The sequence below is a fragment of the Serinus canaria genome, chromosome 4 (genome assembly GCF_022539315.1).
Source record: "Serinus canaria isolate serCan28SL12 chromosome 4, serCan2020, whole genome shotgun sequence".
NCBI lineage: Eukaryota > Metazoa > Chordata > Aves > Passeriformes > Fringillidae > Serinus > Serinus canaria.
In genome coordinates this window covers 37,789,702-37,816,615 of record NC_066317.1, presented here as the reverse complement: position 1 = coordinate 37,816,615, position 26,914 = coordinate 37,789,702, and positions in this window count along the sequence as shown.

Sequence of the window (26,914 nt, the reverse complement as noted above, 5' to 3'; positions counted from 1 at the left end):
ATGAAAGAACCTATAATACCACAACAAAATACAACGAGAAGCCATCACATCCTCTCTTGAGTCTGTAATTTCACTAGGATCCTAAAAAAATTAATAATTCTTCTTTTTAAAATAATTTCAAGCTAGTAGTATTGCTAGTAAATAACTTCAGCTACATTTTGACACAGCTGCACTCAAAATGCCATAATTAATTAAGAATTTATTTAGACTTTTACACATTTTATGCATTTTGATTTAGAATATACATCTCATTCCAAATTTCAGATGCATTACTGAAATTAATAAAGATATAAGTCACTAAAAAATTCTGCCTACACCCAAACTGTATTGTGAACCTTGAAGTCTGCTGGGTTTTTTCTTAATATTAGGCATGATCCTGGTTTCTAAAACTGATTATTGATTTTGGTGTTTCAAGATGAAATAACACAGACCAAAATTGCAGGAAGCAGACTGTAGGAGCTCTGCACTGCAAATCAGTTTAGAATTCTATAATTTTTTATTGGTAGAATTTTTTTCTGGGCTCTTAGTCATGAGACTCAGAAATACAGCAAAACCCTTATTTGAATCCTTTCCACTGAGCTTGTATGGTCACTGACCAGTGAATCAGGAAATGCCTTTTGAAATCTGTTTTGTTTACTTAGACAATCCCTCAGAGGAAGATGATTTATTTAAGAATACAGCTTAAAGCATGTAATTCAAACTTAATGATATTTATTTACTATTATTCTGCGCCTTCTTTTTAACTTCAGGACACAGCTTTAGGCAGATTTCTGCCTAAAAATAACTTTTTAGTTGTTTTAAAAAACTGAATAAACTCTACAAAGCATGCCAACTGCCAGGCACAGATGCCCACAATACACACACCGATATTTATAAAGTACTTCACTAATAGTCACAAAAAACCCCCAAAAACCACCAAAAGAAAACTTCCAAAAACCCCACCAAGCAAGCTGACAATACACATTTTATTTCAATTCCTGATTAGGGATAGTTTCTGAATAACATAAAACAAAGTTTTGTTTTACGTGTAGATGAAATGTGGCAAAGGAGTGTATACTGATGCAATTTAGATACAGGAGTAAAAAAGTCACTCAAACACAACCATAAGAAACCTCACACTTTTATATTATAGAGTGTATTGTCACGATTTCTAACAACTCTAAGTATTTACCTTCAATAAGAGAGTGTATTTCCTTTGTGTCATGCAATCAGTTCCCACATTCACAAAAACAACATGGAAGTATGGGAATGGCTGAAGCATTTTAATCCACCATGAAAGACAAATGTTCTTCCCCAGGCTTCAGCATTTGTATCCAAGTTCCTAATTGCTTTTCATGCCCTAACAGTTTTTCGTTTTACACTGATGTACTTTCCTGGACTTCTCATCTCTCCCCTAGGCCCAAAAATCATTATGGAGTTTTACATATTCTGTCCAAAACATTTCTTTTCCCACTAATTATTTCCCTACCTCATTATTTGCACTGCTTCTACAACTATATCTGAAATGAAATAAACTTCCAATATTATCAGTAAATGATAACATTATATAGGTTTGGGCAAGATATTTTCAAGATGGCACACAGTATATTGCAACATCAAGTTTCAGGTAATATTTTGCAGTGTGTGGGTATTTATGTACCCTATACATTGGATAAACTGGGTCTAGAGTGAATAGGGAGTCCTTGTATATTTAAGATCAACACTTAATCAAGCTAATATTTGATGGAACCAAAAGGTCAGAAAAACCCAAAATGCAGCTCTTTGTTCTCCCATCTGTTTGACTAAACATTGAGGATGAATGCATAACAGTGTGTTTTACTGAAGGTAAGCGGGCAACCTATAGAAATACTGAGAATAAATAAGAAAAAACTATAAATTATCACAAGTATTAAACAAAAACTTAAGAGATAATTACCATATATTAACTATTAGCATAATATCCTGGAACTATATTATGAAATACAAACAACTGCAATAGCAGCTGTTTATCAAATAGTACATTTTTGAAATCAATATATTCCAAATAACAAATACCTAGTGGAATCAATAGTAGGCTTTCCATTGATATCTATTATTTTTCTCTGAATCAAAGTTTCCTACATACTCTTTTATTATTAGCTCATATGAACTTTTCTGACTTCTCTTTGGCTTATATTATTTGTAAGCAAGAAACACATACAACTTGGTATATAACAGTGGTCAAAAACCCATGTGCAAGTGCTCAAAGTGAACCATTCTTCACCACCACCCCTAAAACTAAAACCTCAAAACACAGGCTTGCAATTTCTCTGTAGTGTATTACGTTCCTCAAAAGATGTTAACTTCTCTAAAAGTTTTGTTTCCTTCAAAAAAAATTCAATCTAAATTTGCATCTGTGGAAATCAGATATACAAAGAACTAGAATGTTTATAAGATAACATGGGAATTTATTAACAACAGAAGACATAATGTGCTTTAAAGTGTACACTGGAAGACTTGTTTGAGCAACTTAATGAAGATTGCATTACAAAGCCTGAGCAGACTCCTAAAGTTGGGTCAACTCCCCTACCACATTCCTAAGAGTCAGATGACAGGATATATCCCACTGTGGTTCAAGAATATCAACACATTCTCACCTCCTTTTAAGACTGCATTGTACATGTCATTAGTTAGACATAACTTGCCCTAAGGATTATCACCAGTCAAATAATAAAGAAATAAATAACTCTGAATGATGCTAAATGTATAGAAGTGAAAGATTGTACACAGTACACAACATTATAGTTATGAAATTTAGCAGCATATAATTTGACAGTATATCATTTTTATGTTGCTTTTATTCTGTACAGACTAAAGACAAATAGAGATGTATTTTACAGAGATGTGTTTTGGGTGCATTAAGTCTCTTCCACAGACAGCAGAATGAGCATTGTGGGGTTATTCACTTAATTCTGTATTACCTAAAGTGCCAGTTTTGCTAGAGATTGATGTCTTGGTAGAGTTCAAGATCACACTGGTAAACCTCAATTCTGTCAGATTTTTTTATTTGTTTTGAACAACAATAAGAAGCCTATTTTTGCTACTGAGTACTAGACTCCTAACAGTGAGAGATTTCTGCTAGATTTCTGAGATGTGTGACATTTAGCTTGTGTAGCAGCTACTGTCTTTTGCCACATTAATATCTTAAGTTTAAGGTAAGAATCTGACTCTCACATGATCCTCTCTCCTATAGATTTTATTGCTTAGAAATGGAGAAGACATCTGCAGATTAATGGGCTTGGAACCTGCTGTTTGATACAGTTAGCAGTTTTACAGAACTGTATCAAACCCCTGGCTATTGCAGTAATATTAGGCATGTGAAGGATGATTTTTTAATTCATTCCCTACTGTAGTGTGCATCCCCCTGCCTCATTTCCAGGTCACTATCTCTGTTCTAACTGGATCATTACGTTTAACTATTATAAAACCTTAACACGCAAAAGGTTAGGAAGGTTTCGGCACAATTACAAAGTCTCTGGGATCATTCCACCTCCTAAAATGAACAGATCAGAAAGTTTAAAATTCTTTGTAAACATATTTGCAAATGTTTAATTCTTTGTAAACACACTTTTAGGCAAGTCTAATTTTATTCTGATCATTAAGTACAGAAAACTACATAGCTTCTCACCCCTTCGCATTTTTTTTTGTCTATAACTAAAATGCCTTATATGAAATTTGTTGAGTACTTATTGGAATGAGAGTAAAGCAAGCTGTGGACAAAGGGAGAGCTACAGATGTCATCTGCCTGGAATTCTGCAAGGTATTTGACATGTCTCCCACAACACCCTTCCCTGTAAATTTAGAGATCTGTATTTGATGGATGGACATTGTTCAGACTCCAGGGTGACCTTAATGGGGTTTTGCAGTGTCTAAAAGGAGCCTATCAGAGAGCTAGAGAGGCACACAGTGATAGAACAAGACTTTAAACTGAAAGAGAGTAGGCCTCAGTTAGATATTAGGAAGAAATCCTTTACTGTGACAGTGGTAAGACACAGGGACAGGTTGCCCAGAGCAGTTGTAAATGCTTCATCCCTGGAAATGTCAGTCCAGGTTGGATGGGGTTCTGAGCTACCAGGCCTTGTGAAAGGTATCCTTGACTGTGCCACAGGGCTTGAAACTAGATGGACTCTAAGGTCCTGTCCAACCCAAAGCATTCTATGATTCTGACTATTTGGTGGATAAGAAACTGGCTGGATGGTTACATCCAGAAGGTAGTGGTGAATGGCTCAGCATCCAGATGAAGATGAGTAATGGCTTGTGTCCCTCAGGGGTCTGCACTGAGCCCAGTACTGTCTAATGCCTCCATCAATGTGGGATTAAATCAATTATTCATTCCATGGCGTTCAGAGTATTGTCTGCATGTTTGCAGACAGCACCAGGCTCAGTGGTGCAGCTGACAGGCCTGAAGAAGGGAAAAACATCCAAATGGATGTGCACAAGCTTGAGGAGTGGTCCCATGACAATCTCATGAGGTTCAACAAGGCCAACTGCAAGATGCTGCAGATTCTTAAACAAGAGTACAGCAGGTGCTTCACTAAACTATTTCATTGCCTTAACATGCAATACTAATTTTAAACATTTTTCAACTGTAACAGAACCCAATGGCTTCCAGAAACTCCCAAAACTCATTTATTTTATTGGTTGCATCAGTCCACAATAACCTTCTAGAACGGTGAATGCATATTTTGCTACTAAAGTGTAAGAAAGTTGTGTCCTAAGAACATTAAGTGCCATGCTTGAAATAGATTTCAAATTTTATCTGTGAAAGAAGAGAATTTGGATCACTGCTAGCCAGTCAGTAATTGTCATTACGTTCCTCTGTGACTTATATAACACAACTGGCGTCTTCTTCTCAGACCTGAAGCATTTAACAACTATGAATGTTTGAAAAAATCTACAGAATCAGTGAGCTTTGTAGTCCTCAGGCATGTCAACATGTGACAAAACAATCATTAGTCTTATAAAAATTTCTCTCCTCCCTCCCCCTTCCAAAAACCTCAACTTTATTTATATGGGAAGTCATTTTTAGTTGTAAATTATAAAATACCACCTGACTCAATCCTCGTAACTTAAGAAAAAACACATGTTTCAACCCCTTCAAGAAATCTAAGTCTTTAGGAGTATATATTTTTTAACTATTCAGACATTCTGGTTTAAAAAAAACTACATCTTACTGTGTCAGAATATAGCACACTGATAATTTCCTTTTTTTTTTTAAGTATACGCACAAAAATATCATCCCTTTCCATTTCCGCCGGTTCTCAGGCATAGTGGGAAAGGAAGACAGGAAGAGAGAGACCAAATATGAGTCTCAAAATGTAAGCAGCACATAACCATGAATAATCCATCTGCTGGACAGCACAGCCAGACATCGCTTTTGTACTTCAGAATGTGGCAAGACCAAACCTCACTTGCTTTTCCTCCATCACAATCTTAACTCAAATCCTTCTAGTTCTCCTTTTAAGGATCTGAAGAGGTATCCACCCCAGACTTGCATAAAGACTGATATTCACTTACAAAGTCAGCAAATGAGCAAAAATTGGTTGTTCTTATATAATTTCCACGCCCCTGCAGCTGTGCTAGGTACTTCCTGAAAACAGGTACTTTAGAAATGAAATTCAGGGGATGAGACCTATGTGAGACAGACTGAACCAGTACAAGGCTATTACCTATCTTGGAAGTTGCATGCAAGTGTGTCAGAGCAGGATGTGCTACTGAAACTGGTAACAGAGCTCTAATATTGTGAAAACTGTTACATATTTGATTCTGTGCTGAATGGGTTAGATTGTGCCATATCTGTAAAATGCCACAGTGAGAAAGGATCCTTATAGCCTAAGAAAACAAAAAAAAAAAAAAAAAAAAAACCCAAAAAAACCAACAACATAAAATGTTAACTGATACACACTGAAGCTATATTACAAAAGTTCATAACTGATTAATATGGGTCTCATTATTTATCCAGTATTGGATAAATTAATGCCTCTAGAGATACACAATAGGAAATACTACAAGTAGCAGGCATGGACCCAGTACAAAAATGGCTACTTGCAAAGGCGAAAGCACACAGCAATGAAAATACTGGCACAATAACAGTTTTGTTACTTGGTATATTTATTGATTCACTATCTCCAATTCTTCAGATTCCATTGGCAACAGTGTTACAGGGTCCCTGGCTCAGGTGTATCGTTTTACTTGCCAAAGCCAAAAGACCCAGGAGAGGAGGTACAGATACTGGCTAAAAGAGCCTTTTTGTTTCTGTGTAACTGCCAGTGAAAAATGGAGTTTTACAGAAGCATGCAGAGAAAATGAAAATTCCCTCAAGCATTTAATCAAAAATCTTTCAGCTCAATTTGAGTGTTTCAGGCTGCTTATGTTTTTTTACAGTGCGCCTTTTCTCTTACTTTGTGTAATACCATAAGTGTTTAAAATAAGAGGAAAAGTATTAATGCAAATATGTTATGTAAATTATATTCCTATGCTTCCTATATAACAAATCTATTAAAAAAAAAAAACTGTAGATATATAAACACATAATAGAAGCAACTAGTAATAAAACTGGATTCTGAACTCTAGCAGAAGTGGCCTCACTTCAAATCTAAAGAAACCATTTTCTACTCAAAATCAGACTTTTGAATAAGTGATAATTTGAGATTCATTCACAATTATCATTACAGGTGTCTGGAACTCACCTCATGCTTCCAAGTTCAGGATCCAAAATTCAGAAATGAAACAGAATATCTAACACAGATTTCTCAAGGAAGTGCCTTGATCTTCAGTCACACCCTATTTACTTATCTTCCAGAAGTGTAAAGAGACAATGCTCCAGAGAGTTGTTGTCCATTTTGAAGATGAAGTACTACAGTGTAACCTACTTTGACTGGAAAATTAACTGGTGAATATCAGGTTTCTTCCATTATGCTAACTCCTGGCACACATTCAATAAAAACAAAGCATTTATTTGAATTTTCTCTAAGTTCTGTTGCTCAAAAATTATCTCTCTATCACATCACTTAGCATAAAAAGTCTCTATGAGGATGTTTTCTGAGAGTACTCCTCCTATTACCATACTTCAGTCAGTGACTACTCATCCTGACATAAGATGTACTTCATTTCAAAGATTCCAGTCAAAATTAGAAACACAATACTACAGTCTTTTGTGTGAAAAGCCTCATCTTTGTCTTCCATAATTAGCTCTCACTTTTATTCATCTCTTCACCTTTCACATAAAGTTTAAATCCCCTTTTTTAAAAAATAAAAGCAATCATAATCCTATTTAACTTCTATATTAATAATCCATCTACCTTTTCCAACTAAAAATATTAAAGTTTTGCAGTTCCTATAAGACAGGGCTTTTTTATTCTGGTCCTCAGATACTTCCAGTTTTACTTCTGGCCCACACACTTCATTGAAAATACTGTATTTATCATCTTCAGTAATCTATTTTTTATGAAATCTTAAAAAGATACACTAGTCATATGTGTTTACTATTAGGTTACTCAAATATACCAACAGACTTTTTCTGGAATTTAGTCCTCTTTCAAGACTTTAACTCTCTAATTAGCTCAGTATTACTTTCCACTTGATTATGGTTATCCCTTCAATTTTCCCACCATGTTCTCTAGTGCAACTAATAAAATTTATTTTCATAAATAACTTAAATTTCCATATATTGATATAGGTAAGTCACACCTTTCGTTGGCTACTTATCCCAGCCTTCCAGGCTGCCCTTTTCATTTGAATTCCCACAGGTTAACAGAAACTGCTCCATTTCCTCACTTCATGTTCTTAAAGTGGGCACAAATTCCAGCTGACAGAGCTATACAGCTTTGGGCCCAAACCACTTTTCCCAGCCCCATTAGAGCCCTTACAACTGGGCTTGCAAAACTGCAGTAACTTTTAAGCTGCCTATAAAGTTATAATTGCTAGGAGTTTAGAGTATGTATTATACACCTTTAAGCAAACAAATACTTTAAAGTAAAAAAATTAATATCATTTAATAATCACTGGCAGAATGCAAAGAAATTTTACTGTACTTTTTTTTTTACTTGATCATCCTAATTACTGTCACTTAACACAAGCAGTGCATATTGGATTTGATAGAATACTCTTTGAAGGACTGATACAACAAATTCTGACTTATCTCTCCTGTATCTGCCTGAAGAAAAAACTTATTTTCCCAGATATGACAGCCATTTTAGACATAATAAAACCGAGGCAACTGAAAGTTTCCTCTACATTCCATACACATTACCAAGTGGAAACTAGCAAATGGACCACTTTTTAGACAAAGAAATCACGATCCCCATAAACTTTACAGATAACCTCCCTACTTTTCATGAGCATTCCCTATATCTTCTCTGGTACAGACTTTTGTTTCACAGTTTTCTACAAATAAATATGTTAGGTTTTTGACTCTGCTCTGGATGTTGCTGCTTCTTCCTTCAAGAAATTTTGAAGTGCATGACTGCAATCCAGTAATAAATTTTAGGGGTTTTTTTAGTTTTAAGTAGTCAGGCACCATTTCAGTTTTCCCCCCTACTGTTGAAAAACATGTCAAAAATACTGAGAGCAAAAATAGACTTCTGAAAATAGGAACTGAAGAAAAAAAACCCCACCATGTTCAACCATTTCTGGACAGTGACTGCACTTTCATGTATTTATTATGCTGCAGTGCCAATCTGGAAATTACTAATGCTGGCATTGTCTATATAAACTTTCAGAGATAAATGACTGCAGGTCAGACAACCAAGTGAAAACTGCAGCAGAAGAAGGGTTTCTGCATCTCTGAAAATTTAAGACCATGGAACATGGCTTAGGTGGTGTATTTAACAGAGGTTGGTTATGGATCAACATGGATACCTAGAAACACAAATCTTTTGATCTGAAGAAAAAAAAATAAACCAACTTCTTTGTAAATGCATAAGAGGAGACTACACAAAGAATAAGACATGTAGAAGTTGCTTGCTAGTCCATGGATCTAGATTATAGAAATAATTTATTACAAACACCATTGCTCAGAAATGCCAGTGAGTACTTTTCCTTTTACTTATCATGAATCCTACACTACTGAAACTTTTGCTTTTAATTCATCACTTAGAATTATAAAACAAAACAGAGGGACACTCGACTGGGACAGAAGGTGGAGATAATCCTGACCACTGTGGATATACACACACTGTTAGAGCTTCCAGGACTATGTACCTGGCTACTACCTCTAAAGAAATTCTAGTTAGCTCCCACAGTGTAACCAAACGTCTGAAAAGAAGCCCAGTCAAAACTTCAAACTGGTTTTAATGCTTCCGTCACAATTACAAGGAGAAGAATGGCATTTTAATTGAAAAGACAATTCCAAGGGTTGTACAGTAGATCATTTAAAGAAGATACCATCAATCAACCTAAAGATCAGAGTCCTAAGTAGGAACTTACAGCATAGAAGTAAACTGACAAGAACAAAAAAACCATAAATTTATTTTAGAATAAGTAACTAAAAATAGTTGGTCACAGATAAATTTCATTCAATTTAAATGCCTTGAACATACTATTTTTTCCCATGTTTCCATCTTTAAATTAAGACTCTGCTGCTTTCTTCTCACTGAAGAAGTATTATACATTCCTGTTTAGCGATGTGTCAAGAAAAATCAGCTTTTAGGACAACAAGAGGTAAGACATTAAACCTAGAGTGAAGACATCTTGGGACTTCTCTCATTCTAGAAATATCTCCATCTGAAAACTAGGCTAAATATTTTACATAGAGAGCAGACTGGTATCCCTATAATCTCTATTTGGGATTTTCACTTACAAATAAACAGGGAAGCTTAATATAGCTGTAACAGGAATTTCTTCATTTCCACGGTAGCAAAAAGAAAAAGAAACACTCAGTCACTATCTGGTTCTAAAAGAGTAGAAAAATGTTTTAAATATCAGAAAATTGGTTTCTCATCCTCAGATGTTCGTGTATTAAATCCTAGCTGCTTACACTGCAACCAGTACTTACTAGACCACATTCTGATTTTTTCTAATGAATTCTTATTCAATAAATGTTTCATTTATTCTCATCTTCTTTCCTCTTATGCTTTGCTGCTCTTTTTTCTGAGCAGTTGCCATATAAACATTAACAGTGAATATTATAAATATTATTTTTTCACCAAGCTTTGAAAAGCCAGAACACTGTTTCTCTTCATTTTATTCAACACTCCCCCAAAAAAACCAAACCAAAACATAGACACAACTACCCCAAACCAAACCAAACAAAACCAATCCCACCCAACAAAAAGAGCAGTTCCATATTTTGAAATGTTTTCACTCCAAAGAGAATTAAAAAAATGAAAATGAATATTTTTAAGAAAAAATAATAATATATTATGTAGATATTAGCTTGTGAAAGAGAAAGGTTTTCTAAAATAATCTAACAAATACTTCCTGAAAATAAAACCCAAATGCTGAAGACCTGGTAGAAAGCCTGATGCCACTAATACAGAACATTACAAAACAAGCATGATGAAAAATGATGTGCCTAATGAAGAAGAATATAATTCAAGAAAAAGTGACAAGGTAAATCTAAGGGTTGAAGTGCTTTTCCCCCTAAAAGCAAGCATTTTTTGAACAGGGGATGCTACTGCAATGAGCTAACATGACCTATGAGATTAAATATAAAAAATTCTTGTAAAATTTATGAAAAATTGATTATTTCTTTGTCTTCAGCTACAGTAAAAAAAAAGGCAATCAAGTGCACTGGTTTCTAAGACACTCAGATTTGATTATATAGTTTATATGTCCAATTGTGTGTCAGTCATTGGAATTTCTTAAGTTGCAAATAAAAAGATTTACTAAAGGATTTATAAAATATATTACATACTTATTATCAGATGTGTGTTACAACAAACTATCTTCAATTTAAACAATGTTTCCTTGTATTTCCCACCTAAAAGATCCCTTACATTTAGAGAGTAATTAAGACAATACTGAAATATTAATGAAATTTCCAGTTGTCCTTCAATTCTTAATAAAGCCTGCCTATAGGGTTGTTTAGCACACTAATAAAAAATCCCAAAAATGACGGAATATTTTTAGTCAAAATTTTCTGACTTTGGTCTCAATTCATATTAACAGAAAACATGTAGTCTATTCTAATATCAAAAAAATACTGTGTTATCAAAAAAAATACTGTGCTATTACAGTTATACTGTGTTATACTGCAAATTACATTGCAATCACGATGAGCTTAACCAAGTTCAAACAACAAATCTCTCAGAGTACTAATTCCATTCACTGGTGTAATACAGTCATAACCATGCATTAGCAAAGTCAAAATCACTTTCATCTTTAAAGAAAAATAAAATGTCCTTCCAAATGAAACACACCTTCTGAAGACATCAGGCACTTCACTGGGAAAGCTTTGCAACCTTGTACTCAAGAGAGTGCTGCCAGTCTGCAGTCTGATGCCACTACAGAATTGCAGCTCAGTACATTATCAAGGTCTGCTATGTCCTCTGAGAAAGGATGCTCTGCTGCCTGAACTTTCCAATTTACTCCCAAAGGCAGAAGAACAAAACTTCCAAGACTATACAGCACATGTTTTTAAAACATTCTGTAGAGACAGCATTGTATTTATTAGCAATGTTAGCTTGTACTTATTTAGAATGAATACAAAGCAAATTTGCTCCGAGTATAATTAATACCGAAACCAAAAAACCTCAAACACTAAGAAATCTATCAACATTTTGGACAGTACATCCAAGAAAAACAGTTTAAAAACAAAGCATCCCAAGTCTGTAATTCAGACTTGAGAGTTACAAAAAATCCTCCAAACAGGACTAAATGTTTTATCAACCACATTACATACAGACAATGTGAAGGGGTTTCATTGCTGCCAAAATTTAATTTACCATAACCATTTCCCATGAAACTGCACATTTTAACCATCTCTAATCCTGTAGACACTTCCTAAATAGATTTAGCTATATTTATGAGTTTAAAGTTATTTAAGTGTAAAAAGAATTCCATCTTTGCTGTTAGAAAGATAAATATGAGGAATTTTTCTTCCTTGTTTTGTTAAAAGCCTCAAAGTCAAAAGATATGCAAACTGTAAACCAGAAAGAATAAAAATGTATTTGTTCATCACTTCTTGACATTTTGAGTGGGTGAAAAAAAATACTTGGTATGTCTTTTTGAATAAATCCTGTTGTGATCAGAATCTACAATCATAATTAAGTTCCACTTTTGCTTCCTATTTCCTGAATTTAGATGGAGGTGGGTGGGAAGATGAGGTGCAAAAAAGGTGAATAAATCAGGAGGGCATAGTGAGAAAGTGGGACTGGTACTGGTACATGATGATTAGCATTCCATCTGCTCAGCAAGCCTGGCTTTACCTACAAGCAGCAATACAGGCTTTAAGACAGTCCTTACTCTCAATCAAGTATTTTGGTTTCTAAAGAAGCTTACATTGAGCAACATTTAGCTTTTCCAGTTGCTTCTCCTGTTGCATATTTTTGCATTCTTCAGTTTTCTCTCTTTAGATAGACTGACCTTTCATAGCTGAATCTTGATTTTGTATCAGATAGGTCTAGGATGAATACTTGCAAGAGCCATGTCAATTCACAACTCAAACATTGCTCTTTGGATCAAAATCTGAAAACATTAGGCATCTCCCATTCTTTTTTACAGAACAAAGAGCTACAAAAGACTGATCAAATTTGTCATCTGTCTTTCTCTTTCAAGGAGACAAGTTTTACTCCTGCAAGGTATACTAAAAAAAAAATTCCAAAAACCTCAGTATGCTTCCTAAATCCTTTTACTTTACAAAAATATCCATCATTTGTCATAAGTGTCATCTCTTCTTTAATGGATAAACCAGAAAGTCTTCTTCCTACTCAGTTAACTTATTTTTAAAAATAAAAACTAGGCAAATGTACTCTACTCTGTAAAAATACATATTTTCCCAAGTTCCCAGGAAACTTTTAATGGCATTCCAGACACTTTATTTCTTCCTACAAAGGAAATAATAATACAATATGCATTTGTGGTTTTAGCAGAATAGAATCTGGAGGGGAAACAACACTATGGCAGCAAAAACTGGCAACTGCTGATTGATCTTTCTGCCTGAATGCATGAAAAATAATCCTGTATGTCTGGACTGACACTTTCTAATGAACAGACAGTACTATTTCCTCTGATTTTTCTAACTTTACTGTCATTTGTTTGAGCAAGCCAAACCTGGTGAAGAAAGAGGAACGAATGAGAGAAGGAACTGGAGAAGATAAAGGGAAATAACTAAGATGGAAGATAGCGACACAATATTCACTGGAACTGCCACTTACTTTACCACACTCAAACATCCTACAATTACAGAAGTCTGCTGTAACTTTAATATGAATAGACCAAAACAGTTCAGCTTTGCTCCACATTAAGTCCATTATGTAACTGTATAAGAATTCCTATCTCTATGTTTTGACAATTCTTTGTGAGAACATAAGAGATAGGAGAGAAACAATCACAAATTAGTCCAGCTTTAAAGAAGTTCAGTCTTCAGTGGGGCTACAATTTTTCCTGTACTTTTGTTCATTTTCCTGTAATCCTGGCACATGACATGAGCAGAAGGAATAATAAAAAAGGCCTTAGATACTACTAATGACTAAACTGATATATCAGGTCAGTACAGACACATCCTTAGCAATTTCTGAGTTATTAAAACATAAGCACTGTTACTAGATGCCAAAGTTTCAACTGATTTTTCCAGCACAGGCTACCAGACATCTGAGCAGCTTAAACGAACTACAAGTTTTAGAGCTCTCAGAGAACATCCTTATGTAAGAGTAAGGTAATAATCAAACAGCTTTTGTACAAATGTCTGATTATTCTGTAATTATTTGTGTTCTGCTTTTATCTATGATGTGAGAAGCCACCAGCATATTCAATGGGACAAATTGCAGGCACTAGCCCTAACAAGACTTCTGTTTGGCTGATTGGTAAAGCAGTAATTGCAGAGACAGCTATCTGGAAGACTCAAGTTAGCAGCTCTCAAGAATCACTGCATGGTCACAGTGTGTTGTGCCACATGCCACAGTTGAGATGGCCACAATACACAGAGTATCACCACACAATTTCAGGAGGCCTTAAGCATTCCCCCATACAGAGTAACACCATGCCTCATCAGAAGGCTTCTGGTGTCTGCCCATACACAGTAACACCATTCCACTTCAGAGGGCTGTTGAGTGTCTGCCCTTGTTCTTCAGCCCAGCCTTTTATACCCCATGTCCATGCACTGCACCCGTGTGCCCTCTGTTCCCTGTGGGGGTTGCTCAGTGCCCCTGGGCTCTCCATGGCTCATTGCTGCCAGTGCTGCTCACCTGCTGCTCACAGCTGTACCCACTGGGGGTGAGGCTGGACACAGCCCCACTCCCAATGAACACAAACTGTGTGCCTGCATTATAATCACTGAGTATTCTTTCCAGCATTGTTATAAATATTTTTTCTTGAATTTATATAAATAACTTACTTATATTTAACTACAGAACTATGCAGAAGTTTCACTATATTTTTTATTTCAAGACTTCAGATAAATAATATCCATCTATAACTCTTATCCTCCAGAGCACATAGTGTTTCAATCAAGTAGCCCTTAAAATCTGCCTACCAGTGTAGCTTGCTCCTGGTGTATTTATAGAATTCCTCCTGTTCACTTAAAAAATAAAAGCAGTAACAACCATAAGAAAGAACACTTCACTTTCTCTAATTTCTACCTTTAAAAAAAATATAACCAAGCAGGTAATGCTTTCAGAATGCCAACTAAAATCAACAAAATTACTGAGGTAGGTCACATATACATTTGCCAAGATGTGCTCTCGTTTTGCATTCTAAACAATATTGTTTAAACAAATTTTCAATTATTTTCATTTCCAAATAAATCAATGCATGTCCATACTTATTTGTGTCAAATTCCTCTTTTTGTATGATATTTCCTTGAAAAATTTAAAACTTGCCTCTTCAGAGGGACAGTTTCAAATTCTTCTCTGGGGTTGCAGGGTTACTTGTTTTTAAAAAAATAATTTTCATATATAATTAACATTTTTGGTTTTCTATCTTACTCAAAATCTTCCTATAAACCAACTTCCTCTACAAGTTGTAACACTGCCACTAAACAGCAGAAGTTTTAGAGCTGTGACCTTTTAATAACTAGCTGAGACATTACTATTAATTTGGATCCCACCAAAGCTAAGCAATTATCTCAGTTTTTTAAGAACAGGTTGTTTTTTCCTTTTTAATTGCTAGAAGCATCAGGACTGGATGAGCAAGCTATCTTTTTCAGGCTTTCCTCTAATGACCCTAATGCACAGCTCTGTCAAAAGTCTGACATCTACATTCCTGAAGATCTAAAAAAGGAGAAACTGAGGGACATTGTTGTAGTCCATACTGATTACAATCTCTGAGGAAAGAGTTACTCCAGTTTCTCACAGCAATGGATTAAGTGTGCACACTCTGGATGTTTCTGACAGAAAGGAGTTATAGTATCTTCCTCCTGAACTTGGCCAGCAAAGCTGCATGGTATCAGGAAAAAGAACTGGATCACTGCACTCTGCTTTACACAGATTTACGATAAGAAATTGTAGGAGGGAGCAGCAAACTCACTTCTTACCACTACTACTACAGTGGTAGGTTTCTATAGGAAACATTCAAGTTGGCTTTATGCAAAGATCACCCAGTGCCCACTGACTATACAGTCAGAAGTACTGAATTTCTAGAAAACTTCCCCCACCAAAAAACCTTTGAGAGCTAGTGGAGGCAGTGGTACCCAGCAAGGTTTTTCTCATCTTTTTCAATTTTCATGACTTTTCAACATCACCAGCTCCTTAAGGACAGCATGCTCCTCTAGTTCAGCTGTATTAGCAAGCTAGGCTACACTTTTAGTACAAGTTTATCTTGTTTTGAAGTTTTTCAGTATTCACTACTGATGCACACAGAACCCAAAAAATTAACAGGTAAAACTGCAGTCCTTCTTTTGCCCCCAGCCTTTAAATTTCTTGTGCTCTGCTGATGTAGGGAAGAGCATCCCAAAATCATTATAGACATGATACTAGGTGGGACAAGGTTTTGCAACACACCAAGTTTCAGAAGTAGTCTGAGTGGCTTTCATTCAAACAGTAAAACTATACAAACAAAATGCGTAGATTCTGCTAATAATTTAGAGATCCATTAAACTGCTATTAGGATATTCAGATAAAATGAAGAAGCAGTTTGACACTTAAGTTGCATGCCAGAATTCAAACCTAACATACAACAACATTCAGGAAAAAAAAATCTAACTACATTTAAGAGATCATGATTTCCAATAACCCATCTTTATGTATTTCAAGTGCAAAATGTCAATTGCATAACTGCTGTCATTATTAACACATAGTATTAATGTGTATTAATATTCCAATATATTTAGGCATTTGAACAACAGACTTGTAGCAGCTATTGTAAAATAGTAGCTATATGTAAATGAAACAACAAACTTGCTTACTCTCGTTTGTCATGCCCTTGGTGCTACTTACTAGAAATACTGCCATACTATATACAAATTTGTATTCAAGATAAACCTAGCAATACAGCAACTGATTTATGACTCACACACATTCTGGATATTCCAAAGTAAGTGACAATATGTATATCAGGATTTCTCACAATTGTAGGTCTGTTACTTGGATTCTTCTTTATTACAAACTCAATGTTTTCCTCCCATAGTGTATGAGCTTCACTTACATTTTCTGTTTATTGACTCTCTCAGCTTGCCTGTGAAAGAGACCTTGGGAGCACTTTTGAAATTCTTCTGAAAAAGCCACCCTTCAGACAAAGTGCAGCAGGCAGCTCTGGGTAGTAACCTGTCTCACTATCATCCAGGATAGATCTTTATATTGATTATAGGCAATAATCTTTATGCTATCTCCTCAGTCTTGATTCTCATTTGTGAGACACTTCTACTACCTTCTAGTAAACTGACTGGCACACTTCTAGTGGTAACATTTTAAGACATTCTGCATTTTTCTTTTTTCCTTGACTAAACCCTTCTGCAAAGAGTAATTTTCGTGTAGGAAAAGTGCTTAATCTGAATCACAAAGAGGAAAAACTTTTCTAGAGTTTCAAATTTGATTCTTTAAAATTCTTTACCACTGTGCTTATGTATAGTTATAATTCTGGTTATAGCATATTAACGCCTCAGAAACCCCCTTTAATACCTCCTCTCTACAAAAAGCAAGTCATAACTTTACTTCACACACATTCACCCATATTAAGACAGATGAATTTTACAGACTATACTCATTCATCTTCAAAACCACAGTTCAGCCTCTTATTGTTATAAAGATAAATAAACAGTAGTTAGCATTTTTGCTATGGCTTATAAACAGATCCTCTTTCTTCATCTGGTAATTAAGCAGAAATATTGTTTTACATTTGAAGCTAAAGCACACAGAAAAGTAACAGAGCAAATGATCATATCAAATTGGGCAAGATACCTCACTTTATGTGCCATAACAAAGAACTGACTGGGGATATATTTTTACCCCCACATATATATTTTTGAAATACAGAAGGCATTTATTACTCGCTGTGTGTATACGAGGGACACACATTAGCACCACAGAGTTTAGATTTACACCTTTTCAGTATCTCTTTTTAAAGCAATCGAAGTGATTACTTAGAGGTGTTTGGTAGGACTGCTAGTACACAGACTCCCAACAGTCTTAATTTTCTTCTTTTACAAGCAGATTGTTAAACATTATCATTTGGCAATAAAACAATACAGAAACCTTTCCACAATGTTTTTCCTAATAAGATAGAGTTGTTTGAACCCTAGAACTCCTGTCAAGTTTCTGACAAAGTTCTCTGCCACTCAAATTGTAACTGTGAGTCTCCCTGACACATTAAATAAAAAAATACATTCTGTTTTTGTAACGCATGTTAGAATATTGTGATAATAGAAAGGTGGCTTATGCACTTCACTACACTTCTGAAGCTATCAGTCTTCAAGTACAATAGTTGACATTTACTAACAATGCCTAAATGCTAGAGCTTTTATATCCAGCTCTGACATTGAATGCCTGTGTGTCTACTGCCTCAGCAATCAACAGCTTTGAAAGTTTACTGAGTTGAAACCTAGATTTAGTTCCTGCTCATAGAATTTATCTGTTAGCTATATAATGGAGAAAGAACCAAAAAAAACCCAAAAGCAATCCAGTGGTGCATCCATCCTCTCATATTCACTGCATTTTAGAGTGATTATTTCTTGGTTATTTCTCTCTCAAAATTACTTGTTGTGCTGTAAAAACACCAACCTCCAGTTTCTGTAGGATACAGGAGTTATTAATTAAACATGGCAGACTGAGGCATCAGTGTTTCCCCTGTCTGCACAGCCCTAAGCACTAAGAAGTGCCTGCAATCACTATTCCTGTCCTTTTAAGGAGAAGAAGCACCTCTCGTGGGGGTTTACTCCTCTAAGAACAACACGAGATTTCTGGCTGTTGAACGAAAAGACACTTGAAATTTACAGCCCTGAGTCAGCCTTCCAAACCCTAAAGAGATGTGACATTCAGAATAAACACTGTACCCCTGACATTTTCTCTTCACCAGCTTGCTGCAGCCACTCAAGGAGCAGCTAGTCTTCTAATCAGACCTCAAAAACCAATTTCTCCATGAAGTACAGAGAGCTGAAGTGCTCTAACCTGGCAGACTAGATTGGACTGCTTAATTTCCCTGAATTAAAACATATGCCTGACCATACTTAGTGTATCCAGAAAAATCCTAACTGTGCACAACAAAAGCAGTCAGTGACAAATATATATTTATTAAAGAGCATCTTCAGTGTCATTTGTGGGCTTCAGCACGCTATTGAATGAGGAGAGCAAGAACAGTCAGGAAGCAAAATATCTTGGAAATCAGCATTAAAAATGACATTATTATAAAGGGCACTTGATAAACAAGAGAAAAAGAGATTCAGATTGTAAAGCAGATTGAATTAGCTTCCCAAACCTGTGTAGTAACAAGTTCAACATTAATCCACAGAGAAAATGTCAGTGACAGACTGAGAGGACTGTAGAGCCAGTCATCACCTGTCTGCATATATACCAAGAAATTGATTCACCACATTGCTGGATTTCAACCAAATAACTGGCCAACCTAAGAAAATCCCTCACAATAAAGCACCTTTATATGATAATTTAGCTACAAGGTAAGATATATGTCTATTACATAAAGTGATTATTGACTATGAAAAGCTCTCAATTTAGCAGAAAATTACTTTGTATGAGAGCTCTCCAGAGCTAGTGACAAAGGTTACATTTTGCTCTTTTAATGCACAGTAAAAGAGAATGAGGCTTCCACTGGCCTACTCTATATCAAATCATCAAAAAATGGGAAGAAAGTTAAATATGGATAAAATTCTTCACACAGATTTTCACATTCAGTCCACAAGTTAATTCCCTCCACTCTCCCCTTGCACCCCAAAGGAGTGCACTGGAAATAAAATTATTTGAATCTGAAACCCACTGGCAGTATTTTTCTCACCAGCCACACAGGCACTTTAACCATGAAGACTTCATGTTAATGAAGATGCAAAATTCACTGAAGTAATAAGAAATTAACACACTAAATTTTGATAACTTTAAATCAAAATTAAACAATTTTAAAGCTTTTAAAGTTATACCCCTCACCCAATTAAAATAAATTATAAATTATTTGAGTTTTTTACAAACTGTATGACAAGAAATTAAAATATTGAGGATAGGACAATAAGAGAGTCTGATAATTGAATCTAAAACTTGTTACCTTGAAGCATTAACAAAGGTTTAAAAATTTAAATCCACTTACACAAAAAAATCCACCTAAAGAACATCTTTATGCCTTTTTTTTTAATAATGTTCTAATAACTTCAGGGAAAATGCAGAAAAAAAAAATCAAACCAAAACTTTCACAGGATTAAAAGAAAGAAAAAAAAATATTACTGGTCCAGCAGAAAACTAAAACTTCAGCTTCCAGTCCGGTGTGGTTTGCATTCAGCATTTTCATAGTGGATTTCAGGCTCAATGTGCTAAGAAAATATGTGCATATAAATAAAAAAGCCTCTTTAAAAAGAAAAAAGTTATGTCCTGGATATGATTTGGTTTAATAATGAGATACTACTAGAATTGAAGGATTACATACCTAGAGTGAAAGTGGCATTTCTTTTAACTACAGATGGCTTAATGAAGAAAACTCCTGAGAAAGTAACCAAAAATAATAAGGCATTTGAAAACTATGTAAAACATGAAGAAAATTATATTTTTAACAGGTTTTCGTCAGCAGTCTTAGCCAAAATACATGCTATACACAGTCAGTCCTCAAATCCTGCAAACTCTATGCAATCAATTAAAATTAATTTCTCATTAAAACCTAATTGTGTTTAGCCATTTCCACATCAGTGACAATAGTAAAATACTAAATAAAGAGAACCTACCCATGCAATATCTACAATATGCAGTATATTTGATAGCTTTTGCTACTTCTGAGGACCAGAGAGTAAGATGCAGTAGAAAAATCACACAGAAGTACATACAATTTTTACTTTGCAGTGCTACACTATCCTTGTTTATCCCTGCAAAAAATTATAATAATGTAAAAAGACTGATTATTGGTTTTGAGGAACTGGAGATCTAATACATTAATTCTGCACATGACAGAGCACAACCCCTTAGAAGACAGTAAATGCAGAATTTAGACAGGTTTGGTATTACCTCTTCACAGAGGATGGCACAAAGATGAAAGCTTTTGTTTCATGATAGTGGGTTGAATGTCTAATTCCAGAAATACCTTGCTTAAGACACATTTTTCCCCCACTTAGCAGTGTTTCTACTGTGGCTATTGAGGGCTTTCAAACAAAAAACATTCCTACTGACATTTAAACTTCTATTGTGAGTCTCCTCAGCATCCAGACTTGGCAAGCTTTAAACATGTAAAGACATTTATTCACATCTTAGAGTACAGAAGGAATGTTAGGAAAACACAGAATAACTTCAGGAAGGCTTTTTTTTTTTGTTGTCAGCTTCGTTTGTTTCTCCTTTGAAACGAAAGGGGTTCAGTATGCAATATTATTTTCTGTAGCTTCCATTTAACTGTGTATGTTTTGTCACTGATTGTAGATATTTTACAAACATGATAGGCATTTCAAAAAAGCTGTCATATAATAAACAAGGATATCTTCACTGCAGTGAAGAAACAGAAACAAGGTATTCACTGAAATGCAAATTGACATTAAACCTGGAAGTGGCCTCCCAAAAGTAAGATTGAGATGAATTACCACGACAGTGATGAAATAGAGTCTTACACATATGCACCCAGTGTACATCTTTCCTAGGTATGTTGACAAGTGTTTCATGTGGCTAACACTCTTTACTGGCTTCAAACTGGATTTTAGGAAAGAAAAAAATGAAGAGGAATGGGCCTAAAGGTGTTATTCTGAGCGAGTGTAACTGCTGAGCACACTTCTTAAACAGATCACAATTTGTATACTAATGAAGAAACAATTGTGGTCAATAGACAGTATTTTAATCTGAAAAACATCATCTATTTTCCTATCTTTTCCTCATGATTTATTCCTTCTATGAGAAACTTAAGAAAGAAGAGCTGCTACACAGGTTTCACAGTAAATCTTTTTCCAGATTTACAGGTTATTCACAAAAAAAAAGATTTCCTGAGACTCAGATTTGGCTCCTGAAATGGCAACTTAGGACTATTTCTATGGTGAGGTAAAGGGCAATGACAGACAAAGGCTCAGAAAAAAAGACAGCCACTCCACTTACAAAGATCAGGATACAGCACTCAGGGCTGACCACAGTGTATTCAATTACAAGATGTAAATGCAGATAGCTACAATTATAGCAGGAATACAGTTACACCTGAGAAACAGGTGCAACCAAAACAGAAGACCAAGAGGGAAGACCTGTTGGCTGGCTGGAGAAAGTCATTGCAGTAAAGAAAAGCAGCAACAGAAAATTAATGTAGCAAAAACTTACAGTAGCTAGCTGCACACTGCTTACTCTATACCAAGTTATTTATACATAAATAGGATTCTCAGTACATGATCTGAAAGCCATAAAATTCCCCATACAAAACAGGTGGTAGAATGGTGCATGGGTGAGTGAAAAAAAACCAAAACCCAAACCCAAGATAGAAGGGAGAAAGCTTAAAGGTTAACTACATTTTCTAAGGTTCCAAATAGCAAAAAACATTGTTACATGTTTTGTTAGATCGTTACTTACATAAATGCATCCATTTTGATAAGAAAGGGGAATCTTATGTCCAACACAAGGATACAGCAGAATCTGTACTCATTAAATGCACAGGCCATACAGAACAAGAAGCCTGTCCTGCTCTCAGACTAGGTCCCTAGGTTTTATGGAAGAAGACAGCAGATTAAAAAAAAAATAACGATGAAACCATCTCAAAACCTTCTGATTACAAAACATAAATGATACCAAGCATGAGGCAGAAGTTCCACAAATCTTTCTTCTAATGACAATGGCGGCTAAAGCAGACTCCATCTCCACCCCTACTTTGCACCAGATAAACTAACTGGAGGCATTGAGGTAATTCAATGTGGTTGAAAATGTTTCAAGGTTTTTTTTATTTTTTTGCACCTCAGAATTACTAATTTTTCATCAGTTGGTTGTGCGTATTGTCCTCTAATTCAATTGAAAAGGCTAACAGAGAACAGAAATAAACAGCAAAAGAATTTGAAGAACTTAACTTTTCCATCACAAAAAATACGTATAGAATAAAGATTTTAAATTCTGTGTACAGTTTTTGAAAATCAGGCACAGATACTCAGGAAAAGAAAATATTCTATGTGAAAGTTTTATAACAAGGAAAAAGAAAGCTTTGGAAAAATTCCAGTTTTCCTTTCACTAAAAAATTTCTAATTCACTGCCCAAAGATAGATACTCTCTCTGGAACTCTACCATTATGACAACTAGTAGCTGAACCAAAAATTGACAGAATCATTCACAATATTACTCTACATGACATTAGCAGCAGTGTGAAATTGAGTGTGATCACAGCACCAGTCAATTCTACTGGTTCAGGGAGTCTTCAGTTTAGGTCAGTTTTATCTTCTGATGCTCATGTTCTTCAGCCCCAGGGTAAGGAAAACAGAGAAAATGACAGTACAATGAGGGACTTTAAAAAAGAAACAAGGGCAGAAAACTGTAGAAATTACCAAAAGCTCTTCTCCAAGAACACAAAACCCACACAGCATAAGGTAAACTGTGCATATAAAGAGTAGCTCTACCCCACCTAGCTTAAACCTAAAGAAGCCTCATGTTTAGGACAATCACTGCATGTCCTCTAGGAGGTTACCACAAGGTCTTTAAGAGACAAACTTCAGACCAAACTTATGTCTTACTCAAAAAAAAACCCAAAAAAAAAAACCAAAAAACCCACCAAAAATCCCCAAGTAAGTTTTTTTAATTAAAAAATTTAAAAAAAGAAATCCAAACTTTCCACCCACTCCCTTCCCTTGGTGACTAACCTCTTTGCCCCAAGAACTGCCAAGGTGGTATTTTAAAACCTTCTCTGCTCTTTTCTTACCACTTCTCCTTTTCTTCTTTAAGTTCAATCCAATCCTCCCTCTTTCACTTCCTACTCAAGAAGAATTACTTGTCTTCTCCCTAGATTAACTGCTGGTGCTAGTTTGCCAGTCAGTCTCAAGCAATCTCTTCTCATTCTCTAGTTTTTTCCCCACTTTTTTGCATGACAAATCAGAAAGCATATCTGAGAAAATCCCAAGTTACAAGTACTCACTAGTGAGTCTAAGGAAGGGTGGTAACACCTGACCCTTATTCTAGCCTCAGTGCAGCTAATCCTGGCTATTGCTGAAGTCAACCCTAACTAGTCTCTCCTTAAGAAAAACAAAGTAAAATCTTCATTCTTGAGCACTTTACAGCAATCTACAATTCTTTTTCCCAGGGCCACATAAGCCACACTAAATCTCTTGCAAAGTGAAGTAAAATTAATTAGTTTTGCAGCTGCAAATGAACATATTTTACTTCCTACTGAAATGGAATAGGAATACATTTGCAGTTTAGTCCAAAAAGTAGCTAAAATCCAATTAAATTAGCAGTATCTTTTAAGTGAATGGACAGTACCTTTTTACCCATGGTACCTAATTCACAGGCTATCCTGTGCCTGCACCCTAAATGAGCAGATTTGCTGAAATTAAAAAAAATAGTATGAATCTCTACTGGCTACCGCCTCTTAACTTCAAAGCTTGATTTCCCTTTAGACCATCAGCTAGTCCATTTTGATTCTCATCCATCTATTTTATCCCTTTCACTAGGAAATAGTTAGAAACACTTAAAAATTATGGTGGTAGGACTTGTATATTACTTGAATACAGACTTTTATTTCAGTCTAAAATTAGGGTCAGTAATCTCTGCTGTCCAGGAACAAGCTATACCCCAATGATTTACAGGGGTTAGCATGTAACTGAAACAGTATTTTATACAGTTGCTGAGGTGGGACTTATTGCAGACATCCACCAAAATGAAACCAGCATTTCTTCCAAAAAGAAAAGCATGAAACAGACTTCGTTTCCACTAAGATTATGCTTCATATCTCCTGTTATATCAAGTTGTAATCCTAAAAATAGAAGCAGGCCTCAACATCAGATTAAACATGCATGTAGCATCTGCAGGAACAAGTTCTGAATGGGTTTTCCCACTCATAAATCAGTGCAATTTCTGATAATTTTGCTAGCAGTTCAAATTATTTCATCTGAAATCATATAGATAATGGTCAGTCTACCATAAAGTGGAATAATATCTTTCAGAGTTGATGGTGTTTCAATCTAAACTTCAACAAGCTTCACTCCTGCTGTGACCCATGGCCAATATCCACTGTCAATTACCACATACTTCATCCTTTCCTCCTCACCCAACTTGCTCTAAAAGTGGGTAAATACAAACTCAATCCTTTCTGGCTGGCTGTCTTCTCCTGCTCCTGGAAACAGTTCTTTTGAACATCATTAAGGCTACATCTCAGTGTTTCCCTGTCCTAAGGAGAACAGGCTTACAACACAAAAGTAGAACAGGTGTGGGAGCACACCTCAACCAGAATAATGTGCCACCATATATTTCTTCAGAGATTAAACCAATTTGATTTTTACACCATTTAAAAGATAGGATGACTCCTACATACACAGAACTGTCAATGCATAGGTGTCTATCTGGAGGGAAGAGCAACTAGACCACTTCCCCCTGCGTTGAAAATGCTCCTACTCCAGCTATTCCACAGAGGTCCAGATCACACACAGTGAGAGACCTGCCAACCTGCCCTCTGCAGACCTGCACTGTCCAACAGTCACAATGCCATACTCTGGAACACAGCTCACCATTCTTGCTTTCTTTTACCCTTGGAGGAAGCAAAAGCTTCTGCTGGCAGAAGGTAGGTCTGGTGTTCGGTATTGGTACGGACTAGAACTGTAGCAGAGCATTGGGATCTTACTGCAAAGCTCTCATAGCTCCTGGGTGATTTCTCACGGGCAGCTCCTCACAGCACTGACTCCTTCTTCACAGCACAACCAACAAATTGTAGCTCTCTCTCCTCAACCAGCTAACCCACTCTTTTGTCTTCTTATTGGACACAGCTGTGGCCCATTAAGGGCAGGCCTGTTCCTAATCTTTGGTGATTAGTACCGATGCAACTCCTCAGGTGTGAGACTCCACCTTCTCCACTATTTTCTTACATTCTGTCTCTCCACAGCAGAGTCACCATGTGTGTGACTTCACAGATTTCTGTAAACTCCCCTTGCATTCATTCCACGAAGAGAACGAGATGCTGCTCTCATTAGATTGCTAAAATAGAAATATGATGACCAGATTTCTCTGGGCAACTTATAGGGCACTATTTAGGACTTCTGCAGAAATTCTTCCCATTGAATAGGCAAAGCTAAAATATTCTTGTTTGCTGAAAGTATGTTTGCTTAGGCATAGAATTTCTAATCAACAGGAGAATATTACGCTGCTGTAACATTTGATTCAACTTACATTACTGCCTAATTAACACTGGAACATTTAACAGCTATTAGAAGAGACATTCTCAAAAGTTCTAGATTTCATCAGAGCTGCCAAGCAGAGTTTATTTCGTGGAATACTTCACAGTAAAAATTTGAATCAACAAAACTAAATTATCTTTGACTCAATTTGTGTTTCTAGATGAAAAGAGCTTGCATAAATTCCATGCTGGTCTTTCTACATGCTACAAGACAAGACACTTCCTGTGTTTTAAAAGCATCTTTGCAAAATCCATCTTGTTTTTTTAATAGATGGAGTCCAAGTTACTTGGGGTAGAAGGTGCTAGATAAATGAAATCTCTAAAAAAATTTGTAAAGCACATTGTGTCTCTGGCTAAGATAATTAAATAAGACTGGTTTCCACACAGAAAGCATACATAAACATATTCAGGTATATAACAGTGCATGTGTGTGTTAAAGAAAGAAAGATTTCCTCTGTTTTGAAGACTAGCCTTTGATAAAATGCATGTCTTCAAAAAACCTAGTTCCTGGCTATCCATCATTAAATTCATGAAATCATAGTCCAGAATTAATGGGTCCACATGTAAAGCTTGGTTTCTTTATAGACCTGAATAAAAGAATACAATTTTAGAAGTGAGAACATATTCACGACTTAACAGAGCTGCAAGTTAAGTTTTGTTTGAAATTAACTTTATTGCACAAATAAAAGCATCATTTAATGCTTTAGTCATTCTGATAATTTGCAAACTGACACTCACCTAAGCCTATAGAATGTTTTAGTTCATAACTTCATTTGCTGTCTTTAATGAAGTAAACTAATAGTCAAAAAAATCTCAGCATATGTAAAGCAAACATATT